The 17,402-nt window shown below is 45.2% G+C and overlaps 1 protein-coding gene across 18 annotated transcripts in view; it reads left to right on the top strand.

The window, feature by feature from the left end:
* Positions 1–990: 990 nt before the first annotated feature.
* Clip4 (CAP-GLY domain containing linker protein family, member 4) overlaps positions 991–17,402 on the top strand; it is a 100,119-nt gene continuing 83,707 nt past the window's right edge. For 7 of the 18 annotated variants that reach the window (NR_190422.1, NR_190425.1, NR_190423.1 and 4 more), the window contains exons 1-2: positions 991–1,222; positions 11,018–11,081. The gene's annotated coding sequence lies outside the window, so the exon portion shown is untranslated. 18 annotated transcript variants of the gene reach the window in all.

Genomic DNA, 17,402 nt, shown 5'->3' with positions numbered 1-17,402 from the left:
TTACAGTTAAGTGTGCAGAGCCGTGGACTGTGTGGTGTGTCAGGTTTACCATTATAGTGCCTACACTAGGAAATGCCACTACAGGAAATGCCACTACAGGTGATTTCCATCTGAAAGTCAGACTATCTTTCCAGAGACTTGACACAACTTGGGCCTGGCATGGGAGTGATGTCATTCTGAGTGTGGCCCCTCTGTTTGCTGGAAAGAAACTCAACAGAGAGTCGGTGATGTCCATTTCCCTGCTCTGTTCCTCAGAGCACAACAGAGGGTGCAGCCTTGAAATACTGCGGTGCCCTTTGTCTCTCTCTGTTCTTTTAAAGGTTTATTTATTTAATATCTAAACGTACAGCGTAGCTGTCTCCAGACACACCAGAAGAGGGCATCAGATTTCATTACAGATGGTTTGTGAGCCACCACGTGGTTGCTGGTCGCTGGGATTTGAACTCAGGACCTCTGGAAGAGCAGTGAGTGCTCTTAACCACGGAGCCATCTCTCCAGTCCCCTTTGTCTCTCATTAATTGAAGGAACCCCTGTAGCTTAGGTTTGGGTGATATGACAATTTGGGCAAATTCTGTTTTCGAAAGGTGGGTCCTAATAGCAGTCACACATAGCCCAGTGTAACTCAAGCACTCAGCCTGCAGCCTGAACTCCATGTAGGGGATTCTATGAAGCTGTCTCATGAACACACACACTGGAAGAAGTTCCAGATATTCAGAAAAGCTGATGTGGAGGGAGGCCCGAATTTGGGGTTGGTTGATCTCTTCAGTAACTTGACAGTCATTTTGAAAGAGTCTGTTAAAGCATGGGAGCTTCCTCCCTGTGGTGAAAGGAAGGGCTTGTAGGGGGTTTCTTGGGTCCTTCCCCTGTCTTACTGCCACTTAGGCTAAGTGTTAGGTTAAGGGTCATAATTAGTGCCTGGCCCTTTAAATCTTGTTTCCACAGCACCTCAGCATGCCATTGTTATGTATTTGTTGCCTGTGGTGACCTGGCTTGCTGGGGCGCTTAAAAGGGACTCCACCGGAGGGAGCCAAGCCAAAGCTTGCTGCCGGTACCACCGTGGCTTTCTGGAACCGGAATCTCCCTAGGGCCTGAGGGAGCCCATTATGAAAACACCCGTTTCCACACAACCCCAGCTAACACGCTAGGCAATTCGTACTCTGCTGAGGAAGGCTGATGAGGAACTGAACATTTTTGACATTGAGAAGACAGTCACATGATTTGGGTAAGTCGTATTAAAAAAAAAATAAATAAACGTGTCTACTCAGACCTCCCGTGGAACTCATTTCTGTCAAGGCAGAGGTGGATAGCCCCAACCACGGCAGAGCACGCAGGGCAATCTCAGGCAAATGAACATGGGCCATCCTTATTGAATGCACATGCCGCCTGGCCATGTAGACGTACGTCAAAGAAATACGCCTTTTTTTTTTTTTTTTTAAATACACGACAGGAAGTGAGGAGGTGCTCCAAACCTGGGCAGAGTGTTGGAATTCCTGCAGCCTATTCTTCCTTTTCGTAATCGTTGAAATTATCGATCGATACATTGTTATTAAAGAGGGCCCGTCATTTACGATTAGCCCATCATGCTGTAAGTCATCTGGTGTTTTAACAAATGCATAAGGTCTTCACCATTCCAGTATCGGGATAGTGTTCTTGTTCCTCAGATCCCTGGCGCCCCACTCACCACCCAACCTCTCTTCCCTAGTCCCGATAACCACTGAGCATGCATGTTTACCATATTCACCTGTTCCAGGATGCCAGTTACCTCACTACTGCCCACGCTGACGAGGTGCCATATAGCTGAAGACATGCAATATAGTCATTTGACATTTCTCTTTGATATTCACTTAAATCAACTCCCTCTCATCTGTTTGTGGCGCAATAGTCGATCACTGCTGCTAAATATTGTGTTTTCCCACAGTTTATCCACTCACCTACTGAAGGCAGAGGATGCCTTAGTTGCTCCAATACTTGGTTTTAGGGTGTGTGTGTGTGTGTGTGTGTGTGTGTGTGTGTGTGTGTGTGTGTGTATGTATGTGTGTGTGTGTGTATGTATGTGTGTGTGTGTGTCTGTGTGTGTGTGTATGTGTGTGTGTGTGTGTGTCTGTGTGTGTGTGTCTACGTGAATATATTTTTAAATTACTTGGGCAAATGCCTAGGAGCATGGCTACTGGCCCATAGTGTCAGACCCTAAGAGACTGCCAGTCCATACTGTGAAGTGTGAGTACCATTTGGCTGCCTCCTCAAGTAATGAATGAGAGATTTCTGAGTTCCATCTCCATCAGCCTCTGTTAGCGCTTGGAATTTTAGCCCTTCTAACAGATGCACAGTGGCCTCTCCTGTTTTCCGTTCCCTAATGACTTAGTGACTGCTCGTATCCTGATTGGCCATTCACGTTTCCGTTCCCTAATGACTTAGTGACTGCTCGTATCCTGATTGGCCATTCACGTTTCTTCTTCAGTGAGGTGTCTGTTCTGATCTTCTGCTTATTGAATTTGAATTTTCTTACCGTTGAGTTTAAAGAGTTATTTTGGGTGACATCAGATAAATACTTTGCAAAGGTTTTCTTTTGGTTTGTGTTTTTCATTGTCTTAACATAGCCTTTAAATTTTACTTAATTATTTGTGGTGTGGTGTGGTGTGGTGTGTGTGTGTGTGTGTGTGTGTGTGTGTGTGTGTGTGATGGCCTGTGCCTTTGATATTGTGTCTAAAAAATTATCATTGAGTCTGCTGTCACCTAGATTTTCTCTGGTGTCCTCTGGAAATTATATGGCTTTGATTTTATTTCCATGCTCAATTGATAACCAACTTTTGTGAAAGGTGTGATGAGGAACTATCATTTTCTCGACATTGACTCGCCTTTACTCCTTTGCCAAAGACACGGTGGTTATGCTGGTGTACGTGTGCTTCTGAGAAATTGTTTGACCTGTCTAATTTTCCTATTCCATATTATCACAATTACTGTAGTTTTATACTGAAAGTTCAAGCTGATCTGTGTCAGTTCTTCAAGTTTATTTTTTTTTCCTAAATATTGTATTGGCTTTTCTGGGTCTTTTGCATTTTATTCTGGGGCCCCTTTGGGTTTCTGGACTGAGGATTCGTCAGATCAGTGTGCTTAGTGGTGGCCATTTGCCCGAGCTTGGCTGCCGACCTCATAGCAGAGCCATACTGGTTTGCACAATGTCACTGGATACAGCTTGCAAAGATGCACCACCATTCCTGCTAGGAACAGCACCTCTGACTGGTGAAAATACGAGTTCCTAGCATGTGTGTGGCATCTCATTGATAAGCTGAACTTGAGAGGTTGCCTGCTGGAAAGTCTGGGTTACGGTGATGCTGGAGAAGCGTAAACGTGGGTACCGCATGGAGCTGGGTACTTAGTGGGGGCAGCAAGCCCCTTAGCATGTTGATGAATAGAATATCACTCTGGAGAGTGGCACAGCTGTTCCTTCTTTATTATTACTGTGCTTTCATCCAACGGGTGCTTTCTTGAGGATTATATACTAGTATATCATTATATAATGGCCGGTGATTAAGATGGTAATGCGAGCATTCTTGTTACACTGCCAAGTGGTTAAGGAGATGATGGGAAACAGAACAACAGAGATCTAACCACCTAGGCCATCAGGATAGCTTATCGAGACTTGATTTGGGATGAATGCTGTCACTGATGATACACTATATGTATGAAAAGTAAGCCGTCTGGGCAGAAATCATTTGTAAAATCCGTTTATTCTTAAAAGTCCGAGCTAGCAAAGCCCTGGGATCTCAAGGCAACTTTATTTCCCGTTGCTAAATTTTACTTCAAAATGCTTAGATTTTGGGGGTGATTGTAACAATTGTTGCCTTTTCTTTATAGTGTGTAACAGGTACAGGGGGCTGAGAGAAGGACAGGACAGAACTGACAAAGACCCCAACTTTCCATCACTGGAAACTCGAGGTAGCTTTTCCCTGACCTTCGGGGACAGTGTCTCAGGCTGTTAATGTGACATTCAAGGCTAGTCTAGCGCTAACTTATCGTTCTAGTTCATCTCATAGTTTCTCACTGTTAGGTTTGCTCCAGCTCGACTGTTCTGGCTTTAGTGTTGGGATTCCCCTCAAATTTTTGGTGTTAAAAGTCTAATCTCCAGGTGAGAGTTCTTAGCGGTGATGACTTTAGCATTTAGTGCATTCGTAGGAACTCTCACTTCCATTCCCATCAGATAAGGGTGCAATAAGGAAGATGCTTGCCAATAAAGTAGGAAGAAGGTTCTTGCAAGACTCAGAATCTACTGGTACCCTATCTTTGGCTTGCCAGCCTCCAGGCCTGAGATAAATCTCTAGTGTATAAACCTTCAGTCTGTATCAGTCTCTGAAAGCAGCCAGAATAGACTAGGACTCTTGTGTAACTTAAATCCATTTTGAACGTTTTTCTGTCTTCAAGCTTTCTTTCGCAAAGCACCATGTTTACAGAATTCAATCTCCAGGAGCTGGGGGCGTGGGGCACCTCAGAGGTTAAGAGCACTTGCTGTTTTGGAGGGGACCAGAATTTCTAGTTCCCACTAGGAATTAAAGTTCCTAGTACCCACATGGTGGTTCACAATCATCTATAACTCCAGTTCCAGGGGATCTGATGTATTCTGACCTCTGCACACACACAGTGCAGATACACACACGCAGACAAAGCGCTCGCATACATAAAATAAAAAATAAATCTGAGAAAAAAGTTTAACCCCCAGATCAAGGTGGTCCAGGTTTGAAACATGGGTTGTCTAATGGAATGTGGAGGTGAAAGGGATCATGAGTTTCAAGCCCTACTCTATACTGAAGGATCGAAGTCCTACTTCTCCAACTAAAGGATTGAGACCTGAATGATATTTAATGCATGAAGGCCCAAGGCTCACAAAGACACCAACACACAGCATATACAAAGCCCCAGGATGGCGAGCTCCTCATTCGCCTAACAGCATCTTGTCATGCTCCTTATGAGCTTAGGATGCCTCTGTCTGAAGCCTTTCCTGACCACATCAGTCTACAGCGTGGAAAGCCTCTCCTCAGAAAACCGTGAGAGCCAGCCCGTTTCTTTAGTAGGTGCCTAGCTTTCCTGTCCACGGCTTATCTTTGGATGATCACACATTGGCAAACATAACTTTGAGGCAAGCCTGATGAACCGCACCAGGAGGCAGGGACCACTTAGTCCACAAAGGAGCACGCTGAGGTTCAGGGATGTTAAGAATGGTGGGGATTGCCTAGGAAGCACAAGGCCCTGGGTTCGGTCCCCAGCTCCGAAAAAAAGAACCAAAAAAAAGAACCAAAAAAAAAAAATGGTAAAAGAATGGTGGGGATTGCAGAGCTGGTGAGAAATGATCCTCAGGTTCTGTTCAGGCTGCCCACGATGGCCTATGGTCACGGCAGTCTTTCTCTACTGGAAAACCAGAGTGACCTAAGTTATACGTGGTCACAGTGTCCACGCTGACCTCAGAGTAGAAGGCCCTAAACACATTTCTAGTAATTTGCTGGACCCAGGTATAATTTGGTGGCTTTTGTAAATGCTATTCAGGGCCTGAAGGCTCTGATTATCTTGATTATAAAAAAGATAATGCATGCTATATTTAGTGGACTTTTAAAACCACGACTATAAGAATGTTGTTGAATGTGTTGACCTCCACATGAGTCTAAAAAAGCAGAGTACATTTCTTTTTCTCCGGACCATGACCTGCAATCTCAGATATGCCTAGATGAGCGACACCAGAACCATTCATTCTCAATGCTGTTTTTGTCACAAAGGAGACTTTCTTGTGATTCAGAACCAGCGCGTTGGTCTGTCAATGGCTTTCTCTGGTTAGGTGACTCACTCAGCGGATGCTTGTTGACAGGTGCAAACCCTATGCAGCCCCAGTAGGGGAGGGGCCTGTGCTGATAGTCTCTCAACTCCTAACCACAATGTTACTAAAGCCATGACGGTTTATCACGACCCAGGGTGAAACTGCACTGGTTTGGAAGCAACTGACGCAAAGGCAGCTTTGCCCTTGCACTGTCAAGCATGCACGTGAAAGGAAGGCAAGCATTAGGCTTCTAAAGGCCCTGAATCGGTTCTCAATCTGTGGGTTGTGGCCCCTTTGGTGCTGAATGACCCTTTCACAGGGGTTGCATATCAGATATCCTGCCTGTAACATAGTTACATTACAATCATAACAGTAGCAAAATTACAGTTACCAAGTAGCATCAAAAATAATGTTATGGTTGGGGTCACCACACGAGGAAGAGTCGCGCCATAAAGAGAGTTGAGAAGCACTGCCTTGGATGGTATAATCTGCCTTGACCGGGGTGAAGAACCTGGTCCCTTCCATCAGCTCATGTTTGCCGAATTTGTTCTATTCCAGAGACTGCTTGGGTATTTGTGACAGAGCAGTGACAGAAGCCCAATGAAATCCCTGCCCTCTTAGAGCTCCTGGGAAACAAAACAAAAAAACAAAGCAAAACATTTTTAGTATAGAAGAATTTCTGACTTCATGCAAAAGAAGGCAGGAGGGTGCACTCAGTCATCATTCATCATTAATTATTACTATTTATCAGTACTGTTGACCTCTCCTCCCTTCCATACATTTACTGCTAGTGAAACACCTCAAAGCAACCTCAGGCAGGAGACACTTTATCCTATCCCCATGACTGTTTAATAGATAAAGATTTTTTAAATAAAAATGTAACTGCAATGTCGTGATCATAGATGGCAGAATTAATAAACATTTTTTATATAATTTAACATCCACTTTGGGTTACATTTCCTCTCACGGTCCTCGTGTTTCCTACCTTTTTGCCTTTAGAAGGGCCTCTCACACTGTAGTGCAGGTTGATATGGAACTCACTACGTAGCCCAGGGTGGCTTGAGACTCATAGAAATTCTCCTCTTCCCTGGTGCTAGGATTATAGACATGAGGCACATGCCTGGCTTGAAAATTTCTTTTTAATATGTATTTGTTTGAATCCAAACGAGATCTGCACTGTAGGCTCTGAATAGGGCTCTGAATTGTTCTGGTCTCTGGCAGTTTCTCTGAGTTCTTTTGCTGGTTTGTAGGAATGAGTTCTTTGTTCTCTAGAAGTTCCCATATATGAGTTTGTTGGATGGCACGTTTATGTTCTCTTGATAATATTTCTTAGAGCTTTGCCTTTTCTGTAAAATGATGGCTATGCAAAGAGGTTTTGTCAATGTCAGTTTCAATGGTAGGAAAGGGGGGTCACTGAACTAAAATTCTTGGAAAGTAGCTTGATGCTATTATGTGTGCCAGAGATGTTTCTAGAGGTATCTTGGTCACTCGAAATTTAAGTAACTGGTGTGAAAAAATGTAGTTCTTGTGCCTATGTATGTGTGCATTCCTGTATTTGTGTGTGTGTGCGTGTATGTGTGTGTGTGTGTGTGTGTGTGTGTGTGTGTATGTGCATGCATGCATGCATGAGGGTGAGCCCGGAGGTCAGAGGTCACTCTCCACCTTTTGTTTTGAAACTGGGTCTCTCGAAGAACCTGGAACTCACTGATTTTAACAAGGATGGTAGGCCAGGGAACTCAGGAATTTCCCTGTCTCTGCCCCAGTGCTGGAGTTATAGGCCTATGCTGTCACAGCCAGCTTTATATGTGGGGCAGGGGATTTGAGCTCAGGCCCCCCATATTTGTGTGGAAGGTGGCCTTTTGACTGAGCCATCTATCTCTTCAGACCCTGAAAACAAAGGCCCTTGAGCCACAGCGGTAGTTCTGACCTTCTGACCCTAATGCTGTGAAACATTCCCTTGGTCCCTGCCTTTCCTTATGTAGGCTTACAAGCTTGGCCTTTGAAAGTGGTCGTCTGATGGATGGAAGTGTCTATTTTAACACTGGTCTCCATGTGCAGCCTTGAGAGGGGAGGTGGTCAGAGAAGGGCAAGCCAAGGAGAGGCAGTAGGAAGGTCTGTCTGGGGTCTCAGCAGCTGTAGGCTGATGGCACTGGTGAGTTTCTTCAATAAACGATGACATAAAGGTTTTGAAATATGAGATTGGGCTTTTCATTTGGGGAGTCCAAATAGGATGACCCCGGTGAGCAAAGTGAAAAATATAGTGTCTCCATGGGCAAGGTCGCGGGAAAGGGTTACATTTTGTACACGGTATATCGGACATATCACAGGGTAGATGACGGGGACACATTTGAATATATCTATATCATCTATATGTACCTATCATATCTGTATCTCTCTGTATATAGCACAGATAAAATATGTGCTTGGGGTTAGGAAGTGAGATAATATAAAGGCATGGATTAGATGCGATCACCCGGTGAAAGACTGGCTTCCTGGAAACCCCATGGAGAAGTGCTTGGGGACTATGGTAGGGCTTCTCTGAAGTATACATAGGAGCACTTGCTGAGCCATAGCATCTTGACTACACTCAGTGCTGCTAGACTATGCTACAGAGTCTGTTTTTCACGTTAAATACCCATAGGTAGTGCAGGAGGATTCCATATCCTTGCCAACACTTGGGATTATCTTTGACTTCTTTGCTTCTGATAGAGAGAAGTCTATATATACATCACTTTTATACTTTAACTTTCAATTATATTTTTAGGCACATATCTAACACACACACAGACACACATACATACATACACACATATAACATACATTGAAAAAGCACATGAGTTAAAACTAGAAAAACAATTAGTTTTGTATCACCTTTCACAACTGCATCTGGTCCTCCCTCATGGCCTGATCTTACCCTTTCTTGGGCACTCTTGTTTTTACATATACTATGCCCACAGGACATTTGTTTGCACACATACATGCATACATTGTAGGCTAGAACCCGCACATGTGTGAGAGAGAACATGTGGGTTTTTTTTTTTTTCTTTTCTGAGACAGGGTGACTTTGCTTAATTTTGTACACTCTAAGTCCATCCGTTTCCTGGACATCTTGTGATTGTTTTTATCTCTCACCCATCTCACTGCTTGCTCACCATTCTGGGCTTTCCTTTGGACAGTCTGGATAGCCTGTGTGTCTTAGGGATGACACCAGGATGAAAAAGTAGCTCGGGGAGGAAAGGGTTAATTTCACTCACAGTTCCATATCACAGCTCATCATCAGCAGAGAGTGAGGGCAGGAACTCAAGCAGGGCAGGAACCAGGAGGCTGGAGCTGATGCAGGAGCCATGGAGGGATGCTGCTTACTGCCTGGCTCCTCCTCATTTGCTCAGCCTGCTTTCTTATAGAACCCAGGACCACCAGCAGAGGGGTCAAACTGACCATGACCACGATGGTCTGGGCCCCTCCCACATGAATCACCAACTTTAAAAAAGTGTTCTCCAGGCTTGCCTATAACCCAATCTTGGGAGGCATTTTCTCAGCTCAGCCCCTTCCCCTGCCCCCACCCCTGATGATTCTAACATGTGTCAAGTTGACAGAAAGTAGCTATGTTACTTTTCTATCCCATAGCATCTAGAATTGGTTGGATAGGCCTCTGGGCATGTCTACAGGATGCCTATCTTAATTATGTTAATTGATGCTGGAGAACCTACCTACTGTGGGCGGAGCCATTCCCCAGGCAGTAGATTCTAAAATAAAGTGAGCTGAGCACCAGCATTCATCTCTCTCTGCTTCCTGACTGTGGATGTGATGTGACCAGCCACTTCAAGCTCTGTTGCTTTGACTTCCCTGGGGTGGTGAGTCTTTGAATTGTGAACTAAAATAACTCCTTTCCCTCTTAAAGTTGTGTTTCTTAAAGTGTTTTATCACAGCAACAAGGGAGGGAACCAAGATATATCCCCACAAACTGTCTACTGCTACCCTTTCTTCAGTTTTCTAATAGTTTTTTTGACTGATTTTGTTTTAGGTCTTAATTCCTAGTTATGCTTGTATATTTCACATAGCTTCTTTCAATTTATCATCATACCTTACATTTTTCTTTTTTAAAAGTGTGTATCTGTATTTGGGTAGACGCGTGGTGTAGTACCCACTGAGGCCAGCAGAGGGCATTGGATCTGATAGAGCCAGAGTTACAGGCGGCTGTAAGCTGGTCTTTCTTGGGTACAGGGACTAAACTCAGGTCTTCTGCAAGAGCAGGATGCACTCTTAACTGCCAAGCTGTCTCTCTACTTCATTTTTGCTGGAGGTGTTCACCTATGGCTACTGGGTGGAAGAATTTTGTAATTTTTCTTTGTTAGTCCTGGTTCCTGCTAAGAACACATGAGGTTGTTCTATAGCATTTTCTCCACCATCTTTGTCATTGGCCCCAGACCCTCCAGCATGTCTGGCCCACTCGTTCCCCCTGAGAGCTTTAGTTTTGTATTAGGAATTCTTACAGCAGATTCACAGCATCTCCCACACTTTCTTTTCCCTTTGTGTGTTCATGCAGAATTACTCTATGTATTTGGCACATGCTTTTCTTTTTTGTTTCCATTATTAAATAAGCCTGTTTGACCAACACTGTCCTATATATAATTCACACTTATTTTATCATCTGCTTGTGGTACCACTTTTATGTACACCAAGGACATGCTTACCCAGGGCTGTCTTTCAGAGCCCTACTTTCTAGGTCATTTTTTCTGTTTATTCCTAGAGCAGCATCCAATTACTTTTAATATGATATAGTAAAGACTTAATCTCTAGTATAGCAAGTCTCCTTTTGTTCTTGCTTTTAGAAATTTGCCCTATTTAAAGTTATATTTGTCCTTACATATTTTATGTTTATTGAGCACCTTAAAATTTTAGTTATAAGGAAACATTGAATCTAGTGAACAGCTTGACATTTTTACAGTGCAAAGCCACCCTGTCCATGGCATATTTCTTCATCTGTTCAGTTTTTTTTTTTTATGTCCTTCAATAGAGTTTTAAGAGCTTCTCCATAAAGTTCTGAAAAGTTGTTAAGTCAATCTCCAGATGCTGTGAGTGTGCAAAATGTCTCACCCTCTCCTCGCTTATTGGCTGCTGATGTTGACTAACGGGTTTTATAAACTGATCTTGTATGTGGCAGCCTTGCTAAACGAATCCTTCTAATGATGTGCTGATTTCTTTTGGGTGTTCCAGGCAGAGAGTCACATCGCCAGTGAATACAGGAGAGAAGAAGACTTTGCGAGTTCGGCTAAGCACTGTAAGCATCCCTGCTGGTTGAGGTCCCATACGTCTGGCTCTCCCAGAAGACTGTATCTCATGCATTCACTTTGGGAAAGTGAATCTCCTCCTTCTCTCCGAATGATGCCCTTGCCCAATGTGTGGAGTGAGGAAGAGCAATGTCTGAATTTCTGAGTGACCCCTGCTCATCTTTCAGGCATCTCTGGGGCCAGTGGCTACAAGGATATTTTATGTGGGCGATGCCAATCAAGGTCCTGAGAGACTTTCAGATCATACTTAGCGTCAGTCTTCGTTCCACTTCATTTGTGGTGAAGACAAGATATTATTACGGGTAGTGTTGTGTATAGTGGACAGTTGGCCATGCCTCTTCTCTCCATGGTACTGACCCACTGATGGATGCCATCCCTCTTGGCACTTTGTTTCATTGTGACATTCTGCTCAGCACCTGTGATGGGTCATATCCCAAGTGCCTAGCCATCCCAATGGCTAGTTCAAGCTCCGAATTTTGGCCCCATATAATTGTCCCATTTCCTTGTTAATAATTGACAAGTCCTAGCTGCAAAATTTGTGTGATGTGTTGTGATGTGTGTGTGTGTGTGTGTGTGTGTGTGTGTGTGTGTGTGTGTGTGCCAGGGAACAGCACTGCAATAAGGGTGTGTGTTCCTGATGGCGGAGGAGTGGTTTCAGGTTTTGGAATAAAGGCAACTAAGAGAGCCTCCCTGGTGACTTGTTGTCCTTGGAATTTGCCTGTGTGCCGTGTATGTTGGGTGTAGCAAGAAGAGGCAGTAGTCTGGCTGGTTCTAACAGAGATCTTCATTATAGCTTAGAACCACTTAGACCAACTCAGCTGCCACACCCTGTCACCTACTAATAGTGGTATCTTAATGGATGCTTTTAATGAAAGCATGAAAAGTAGACTGTGTAGCTCGGAAATGTCACCAGCAGTTCCTGTTACAACAGATCTTTATGAGTTTCTGTGTTTCAGTGGCAACAGGATTCATTTAAAGGTACTTAGAACCAACTAAAGGCAAATTGCTTTCTCTTTTAGCCAGCTGAGAAGGTGGGTGGGTTAGGCAAGAATTGGGTGTGATAAAAACAGGGAAAGGGGGGTGGGGTGGAGTCCTCCAAGGGAGGGATAAGCATCTGTGTTGCATTACCATCCTCAAGAGTGCATGAAGACAGAGTCTGCAGGGAAAGAGAACTTGACAGCTGTCCAGGGGTGTGGGATGGTGGAATTTAATACTGCATAAGCACCCTGAGTTTTAGTTGGCCCCATGCCCCACCCAGTTCTCCATTGTGGTCTGACTGCCTCAAACAACTATTTGGATATCTTGGGTTGAGTTAGTAGAAGCATAAGAGGTAGGTGGAGGTGGCAGGCTCTCCTTGGGACTCGCCAGGTCACCGTTTCGTTCCGAGCATCACATTTAAGAGGGCTCAAGACAAGCCAGGATGCAGCCCGAGGAGTCCTTCAACAGACTGGTGAGTAGGGTTGCAACCATGCTATAGTCGGGCAGTCTGAGGGACAGAATGCTCACCGTTCTGTCTTGAACTGGACTCAGATGTTCTTTGAGTTCCACGGCAGAAACAACCCTGGATTTTGGCTCCCAAGGAAGGATGTTTCGCAAAAGTTTAGTCTAAGCTACTGTCTTAGTCAGGGTTCCTATTCCTGCACAAACATCATGACCAAGAAGCAAGTTGGGGAGGAAAGGGTTGATTCAGCTTACACTTCCACATTGCTGTTCATCACCAAAGGAAGTCAGGACTGGAACTCAAGCAGGTCAGAAAGCAGGAGCTGATGCAGAGGCCATGGAGGGATGTTAGTTACTGACTTGCTTCCCCTGGCTTGCTCAGCTTGCTTTCTTATAGAACCCAAGACCAGCAGTCCAGGGACCGCACCACCGACAATGGGCTGGGTCCTCCCACCTTTACCACTAGTTGAGAAAATGCCTTACAGCTGGGTCTCCTGAAGGCATTTCCACAACTGTGGCTCCTTTTCTGCGTTAACTCCAGCTAGTGTCAAGTTGACACACAAAACCAGTCATTACAGCTACCTTAAGAGTTAGCAAGTCCCTTCTTCTTAAGAGTGTCCAACTAGAGCCACTTGGTGGGAGAATGTTGTGAGGACTCAAGCAATGAGAAAGTATTTGTGTTTGTTTTCCTGGCCGCTAGAGCCAATAGTTCTAACGAGTGTGGTGGGCACTTACCTCTGGGCTGGCAGAGGTACGGATGGACATTCATTCATATGTTCTCTCAACATGTTAGTTACCCCATGATAGCAAAGAAACACCAACGGGGTAATAGTTTGTGAGGCCTCGCAGAACATGGCTGTGGTGTGACACTCAAGTTTACAAACTTGTCGATCATACCAGGTTTCCCGATAACCCAGGGCCTTGCGCTTCCTAGGTAAGCGCTCTACCACTGAGCTAAATCCCCAGCCCTCCCCCCCCCCCATTAAAGATCAACATCTTTCTGCAGCGTGGGGAAGAACTAGGGTGCCAGTGCCCACATCTGCTAGTGGTCAGTTTCACTACTTCCGGTTATGGGAAGACAGATGAGATGGGAACTAGAAGGTAGGTGAGGAGGGAGCAGAAACTAGGAACATAAGTGCGGGCTGTGATTATTCATTTCTTCCCTTGGCTAAAGCACTTTCTTTGTATTTGCTAAGCTGGGAATTGAGAAGGTTTTTCATAGCAGGACCTGCAAACAGATAATTCACTGATGGATCTTACCCTAGGCCATGCATGGCCACACTATTTAAAAGGGTAAAATGTGGTTTCTGCCGCCAGATGCTGTGGGCGGGAGCTCTTCCGGCCCAGGATGCTAGGAAGCAAGGGTGGTCAAATAGGGTCAGCTAAGACCTTGCAGGAGGAGGGTATGCCGGCTGCAGCACCAAATCGTTGTCCTGGCCAGTCAAGGTTTCTTTTAGAGCCTGGTTGTGCTGCGCTGGACAGATCCCCACTTGTGCACAGCTCGGCCGGGCTCCGGGAAGACACCATGAGCTGGGGGACAGCAGGTGCAGCAGCCGCAGACCTTCCCGCTGTTGAGGGGCAAAGGGGCGCAAGCGGGAGGCGAGCGAGCGCAGGCGCGTGCGCGGGGCCGAGGGCCGAGGCCTGCGCGCAGCCCGGGCGGCTGCACTGCGCGCGCGCCGACCCGCGTGGGGCCCGGTTCCGGCGCGCGCGGCGTGGAAGCGGCGGGTTGCTGCTCCCCTGCTGGAGGCTCCGCGGCGGCCACGGGACCCCTGGGGGAAGCGCGCCCCTGCGCCTTGCCTCTGCGCCCCGCGTCCGCAGCCGGCGCTCCGCAGGGACCCGGAGCAGGCAGGTGGCGGGACGCTGGGGGCTGCGGGACCGGGAGGCCGGGAGGCCGGGCCGCAAGGCGGTTGGCGGTGCGGGCCGCACCGAGGTGCTCGGAGGCCTCCTAGGACGTGTCCGGGCGGGCGGGGAAAGGGGTGCTTGTGGCGCTCGCTCTCTGGCTGAGATGAGTGCCTGGCTGAGGCCCGCGCTCCCGGGACGCCTGGGGTATCTCCCACGCGTGACTGCGCACCCTGGTGGGTTTCCACACGCCGGCCTCTTCAGGTTCTCACTCTCATCCCCTTCTGACTTAGATCTTTAAGAAACCCGTGACTGTGAGGGTTCAAAACTGAACTGCCTTTGCCTCACCTAGCTGCTCTGAGATTCCTTCGTACTTCAAATCATATTGAGAAGTTGCAGGAGGGTGTGGACTGAGTGAGACCTGTCCCGTGCGGAACTGCAAGGATTAGACGAATCGGTTCATAGCTATAGATGTGAGGCGGTTCACTTCATCCAGACTCTGGGTAGGCCTTTGGGATTCCAAGTCCGATCTGAGACAATGTTTTGACTTGTATCAGAATGCTCTTATGGTGGGAGAGGAACTTGGTGCCCGTTCCAGGCTACGCTGTGGATACATTGTAGCACTATCATATCCTAAAAAGAGTGCCTTTGAAATTCTTCTGAGATGTGTTCCTCAGTGGAGACCTTCATCAGACACTTAGTTGCAGTCGACTGTTGCTTTGACTTTTGTCAGTGAGTATGCTGCAGTTTAAGTTGACTATGTGGCAGAAGAGCAGATAGGACGCAGAGACTGGAGGGAAAGAGACTTGGAAATGGCCAGATTCCAAGCTTTCTACCTTTTGCCGGTTTGAAACCATCTTGGTTTCATTAAACATAAATATAATGCATTTTTTGGTAATGCTTTCATTTGTTGGCCACTGTTTGGGCTCAAAGATGGACTTGACACAACCGAAGTGTTTATATCTCTTTTATAGATTTAGTACATGGTGCACACCGTTCCTTAGATTTATTTCGCAACTCCTATTCCCAGATACAATCCCAACAGCAAGGCCTTTTTAAAAAGCAATGATTATAGTGGTATTACTTTGCTTATAACAGTCGAAGGTTTCAAATATATATTCGTGAGCTTGAGTTGGCAGAATCAACTTCCCTGTCTCTCTGCTAAAACCCTTTAAGCATCTGGTTGCTTTTAGTCTGACTGTTCTCTTAATTATTTATAATTATGCTGCTGTAAGCTTGCTTGGCACATCAGACTTTATTTCTCAGTTCAGGCATCTGTAAGTTGTTCTCTGAAGAGTAGGCAGAACTGTTTTCCTTCAGTGGTGGTCAGGGGAATGTCCATAGGTGGAGTGTCCTTCTGGCTAGCCACATGCAAATTGACCCTTTGAACATTCAGACAGCTAAAACAGGGAATGTTACACAGTCCCAGGTATATAAAATATGTATACTAGCCAAACATTTATTGACAATAAATCATATATTTGTCTTGTAATAAAGGTATACATAAGATTTTTGCAGTTTAAAGATGAAAACGAATTTGCATGCTGACGAGATGATTTGCTCGTTAATTTTTGTGTGTAAGTTGGATGAACATTTGGTACTACAGGATATGGAGTATCTTCAACATTTTGTATAACTGATCTACAGTGCTGACAGTGCTGTTTTATAGGAACGTAAATAGAAAGTATTATAAATATACACAAATACGTACATGTGTACTTAGAACCCTTTCAGAAATTGTTGGAAATCCTGTCCTCATCCAAAACCAGAATTAATTTATGAGTTTTAAAAATGTTTTATTTTTAATTTACGTGCATGAGTGTTTTGCCTGCAGATAATAGATGTGCCTGGTGCTGCTTGCTGGGTCCAGAAGAAGGTGTTGGATCCCCTGGCACTGGAGTTGCCATGTGATTGGTGGGAACCCAACTTGGTAGTCAGTGTGCCTGACTGCCTGAGCTATCTCTTTAGTGTCAATGATTTTTAAATTTTTTAAAAATTTATTTATTTATTTATAGATAAGGTCTCACCGTGTAGCTCTGGCTGTTCTGGAACTCACTATGTAGACCAGGCTGACTTTGAACACATTGAGATCTGCTTGCCACGGTCTTCCAAGTACTGGGACTAAAGGCATGTACTACCATGCCCAGCTAGTGATTTTTTTTTTTTAAATTTAGAACACAAACAGCAATTAGTGAAATGAACATTGGAACAAAATCTAATTCTAAAATATGCTAATTTGATGCTTACATGCTGAGGAACGACAATGGGAACTTATTAAAGGTCTTTGTTTTCTGCAATTAAAGCATTATGTTTCTGTAAGAGCAGAATATTTTGTAAAAACACTGCAACCCGTGACATACACCTGGTCTAGCATGTGGGAGCAGCTATTTCAGGAAATGTCAGATGGCACCGAATGGCATGTCTACATGCACAGTGCTGAGTGCACACACTGTGTGGTGAGAGCCAAGGCTACAGTGAGGTCACACGACAACACTGTAAGCATGGTCTGAAACGCCCCAGACACAGTATGTATTTGAAAACCTGAATTATTTCAGATTGCCGTGTGTGTGTGTGTGTGTGTGTGTGTGTGTGTATGTATGTATGTCACTCTATATATTTGTGTGATGCCCCCTCCCTAGCCCACAGTTTTAAGAAACTCCGAGCTAGACCAACTAAAAATTTAGAATCTACATGTAGCTAGCCACGTGTCCTAGGTTGTCATCGGCCCCTAGTTATTAGGGCCCAGAAGTCCTACTGGGCATTGTACCAGCTCTTGTCAGTACTAATTATAACTATTTGTGCTTTCTGGTGCAACCTAGCCCTGGGCTAGCATCTGCAGGAGGGAAAGTGCATAACTCTTATCTCTGGGACTCACAGCTTAGGACTTAATGAGAAACAATGTTTATTGGATGCGTGATGGAACTCCTTGAGGGCTCATGTCTGATATGCTATGTAGGGTTCAGGGCTGCTTTTCCAGTTTCATTTGTAGCATGTCAACGAGTCTCTAGGGTCCTACTTTTACATGCTTATTT

Source organism: Rattus norvegicus, chromosome 6 (assembly GCF_021556685.1).
Source record: "Rattus norvegicus strain SHRSP/BbbUtx chromosome 6, alternate assembly SHRSP_T2T, whole genome shotgun sequence".
Taxonomy (NCBI): Eukaryota; Metazoa; Chordata; class Mammalia; order Rodentia; family Muridae; genus Rattus; species Rattus norvegicus.
Note: the sequence above shows the minus strand (reverse complement) of the source record. Positions and strands in the feature narration are given on the sequence as shown.